Source organism: Odocoileus virginianus, chromosome 1, assembly GCF_023699985.2.
Source record: "Odocoileus virginianus isolate 20LAN1187 ecotype Illinois chromosome 1, Ovbor_1.2, whole genome shotgun sequence".
Lineage (NCBI taxonomy): Eukaryota > Metazoa > Chordata > Mammalia > Artiodactyla > Cervidae > Odocoileus > Odocoileus virginianus.
Window position 1 is genome coordinate 19,265,694 of NC_069674.1, and position 4,054 is coordinate 19,269,747.

The following is a 4,054-nucleotide window of genomic DNA, read 5'->3' on the forward strand; positions in this document are numbered from 1 at the left end:
TATGAACTCTGGGACCTCTAGGTGGCTTCTCACCAGTTTTGGATACAATCAGAGTTCTCCCCAGCAACAGCCACACAGAGACACACCATCACCTTCTGACCCTGACTCCTCCCTCCCAGGACCAGAGATCCTGCCGTGAAATATCCCCGCTCATAGTAACATGGGTCCTGCCCAAAATACCTCCCCTGCCAAAGCAGCATAGATCCCGCCCTGAAATACCCCTTCCCTCCACCAGCCTGAGAGCATTTCTTTCCCTTGGATAAGTTCTATACCAGTCCCAACAGGGAGCTTTCTAAGATTTCTGCATAATGCCAACCCACTATGGCCACCCGTGTTCTGCATCCTCAGCCCTAACTTTCTGGTTGGAGAAACAGCCTTTTTCACTTGTTCTCCATTGTTGGGGATGACATGTTTAAGATCATTTAAAAATCAAAATAGAAGAACTGTGATTCAGACATCTAAAATGGAGCTGGTGGCAATCCCACTTCTGGGCATACACACCGAGGAAACCAGATCTGAAAGAGACACATGTACCCCAATGTTCATCGCAGCACTGTTTATCATAGCCAGGACATGGAAGCAACCTAGATGCCCATCAGCAGATGAATGGATAAGGAAGCTGTGGTACATATACACCATGGAATATTACTCAGCCATTAAAAAGAATTGATTTGAATCAGTTCTAATGAGATGGATGAAACTGGAGCCCATTATACAGAGTGAAGTAAGCCAGAAAGATAAAGACCAATACAGTATACTAACACATATATATGGAATTTAGAAAGATGGTAATGATAACCCTATATGCAAAACAGAAAAAGAGACTCAGATGTATAGAACAGACTTGTGGACTCTCTGGGAGAAGGTGAGGGTGGGATGTTTTGAGAGAACAGCATCAAAACATGTATATTATCTAGGGTGAAACAGATCACCAGCCCAGGTTGGATGCATGAGACAAGTGCTTGGGCCTGGTGCACTGGGAAGACCCAGAGGGATCGGGTAGAGAGGGAGGTGGGAGGGGGGATCGGGACGGGGAATACATGTAAATCCATGGCTAATTCATGTCAGTGTATGACAAAAACCACTACAATGTTATAAAGTAATTAGCCTCCAACTAATAAAAATAAATAAATAAAATGGAGCTGGTGGCCATTGCAGATGTGGTTTCAGACACTTTGCTGCATCAATTCCTAAATTTTCTGAACTATATCAAATTCAAGGCTGTCACCAGCTATTTTCAAAACATCTGGTAGCAGCTTCCAGCTGCAATCTTATGGTCTCAAGGTCTATGCTTGTAACTATACAACCATTTTAGGCACCAACCAATCCCTGCTTAACTGGCACCCTTCTTGCCAGCTCCAGTCCTAATTCTTGACAAACAACTTCTGTAAATTTTATAGGTTTTGTGTATGCAAGCCGCCTCTATTTTGTGGTCCTGTGGAACATAATTCAGGTGCTTCTTGAATCTGTGTCTCCTGGACTATAGTCCTTGCTTTGGCTCAAATGAAATTCTCTTCTGTCCCTTATTATAGATTGTTTATTGATTATTTGCATCAACATTAGTTCTATTCATTTCATGTGATAACAGGCAGGGGTCTCAGACTCTATCATCTTTGTATCCTCCAAACAAAATGAGAGTGATGGATTGTGTATTGAGCATCTGCTATGTTCTTAATCCTCAGGTATGATCTTGCAAAGAGTCTTCTCTTCCCCATTTCATAGATGGGAGAAGCTAGCTCAGAGAAGGGCAGTCACCTGCCTAAAGTCTAAACACTTAGAGTTCTCTCTGGTTTTCTGCTCACCATGCCTCGTTGGGTAGCATTTAGTGAAAGGAATGTTAACTTTTTTCTGCCGGAGAGAAATTTGCATGATTTTGTAAGTTTCCAAACAGAAGATTCTCAGCTGTGAACTGAAGTCTGTGGACAATGGCACGCAGAGAAGGATGAGGAAGGTAGAGGCCCACAGAAGAGTACAGTCTCTGACTCTAGTTCGGAGCTCCCAGCTCCTCTTCTATCAAAAGGAGCCTTAGATGCAATCCTAGATGGGCTTCTGCCTTTCATCTCCTTTGCATAGGGCCAGATTCTGGCTTCCAGAAGAGCCTGGGAATCGAGTAAGCTCCTTCACGAGCAACAGGTATTGCTGAGTCAGCTTGGCTGCGCACCATCTACTGTAGAAGGACAGATACATGACTCCCAAGATGCATCCCAGGGTGAGAGTGCCCATCCTCTCCTGACCTCCAGAGTAAAACTCCCAAAGGCTCAGGGCCTGTCATCATGACTCAGAACCATGGGACCTCCCTCTGGGGTTTCTGTTTTAAAGAGTTTAAAGTGTATGAAAGTGCTGTGAAATGGAAAAAGAGCAACACAAATACTGATGCAGAAAGTTGGGGCTTGAAACTATAGAATTACTAGAAGAAGACATAAGGGAAAATCTTCAGAACATTGGTTTTGGCAGTGATTTCATGGATATGACACTGAAAACACAGGCAATGAAATAAAAATATACATCAAACTAAAAGGCTTCTGCAGAGCAAAGCAAACAACAGAGTCAAAAGGCATTCCAGAATGGGACAAAGTATTGTATATCTGAGAAGGGGTTACTATCCAAAATACATGATGAACTCCTACTACCCAACAGCAAAAACCCAAATAACCTTTTTAAAAAATGGGCAAAGGACTTGAACAGAGGTTTCTGAAAAGAAGACATACAAACAGCCAACAGCAATATGAAAAGGTGCTCAATACCACCAATCATCAGGGACATACACACCAAAAACACAACGAGATGTCACCTCATACTTGTTAGGATGGCCATTATCAAAAAAAGTATGGCAAGAATATAGAGAAATTGGAACTATATGCAAGGTTCCTGGGAATGTAAAATGGTGCAACAGTTAGGGAAAATAGCATGAGTGTTCCTAAAAAGATTAAAAATAGAACTAACTATCCAGCAATCCCACTTCTAGGTATTTATCTGAAAGAATGGAAACCAGGATCTTAAAAAGATGCACACATGTTCATTTCAGCATCATGCACAGTAGCCAAAGGTAGAAACAACTAAATGTCCATTGACAGATGAATGGATAAAGAAAATATGGTACACACAATGGAATATTATTATCTATACAGTGGAATATTATTCAGTCATAAAAAGATGGATAAACTCTGACGACATTATGTTATGTGAAACAAACCAGTCACAGAATGACAAATGCTGCATATGTGAGATATTTAGAATGGTCAAACTCATAGAAACAAGAGTCCAGAGGAGGCAGTGAGGAGGTGAGGGGGTGAAGCCTGGAGGTCAGGTGCGCTCTTTTAATAACACAGGTGAGAAAATATGAGAGCTGGTGGTGGATGAGGTTAGAAATCACTGGATATTGAAGGGAAAGCCCACAGAATATTGTGATGGGTTGATGGTAGGAGGGCACCACAGAAAGAGGGGAGTCAAAGGTGACTCCCTGATTTTGAGCCTAGAGAGCTGAAAGGATGAAATGAAAGGATAGGGAAGAACATACGGCAGGCAGGCTCAGTTCTTATAAATCAAATCATTGGTCAACTCCTTTAGTCAGTTGCCACATAAAGTGAATTTTAACTACACAATAATACACATTCCCCTTGTAAAATGAAGACACCCGAGCCCACCCTGGTCTTCTCTCCACCTTTATAGATTTAGCTACTGTTATTAGTTTGATATGCCTGCTCCCAGATCCTTTGCTAAATGTTTACATACCTACAGATAGTCCCTAGGCAAATATTGTTTTGTGAGCTCTGGGAGGAAAGAACCTTTACATAAATATATCACTCTGCAACATGCTGTTTTTATTCAACCATATAAATTGGAGATGAGTTAATATTTGTATTTGGGGATCTACCTCATTTGTTTTCATGGCTGCGTAATATGTGTTCAGTTCAGTTCAGTCACTGAGTCTTGTCCGACTCTTTGTGACCCCATGGACTGCAGCATGCCAGGCTTCCCGGTCCATCACCAACTCCCCAAGCTTGTTCAGTTTAGTTCAGTCACTCAGTCATGTCCGACTCTTTGTGACCCCAAG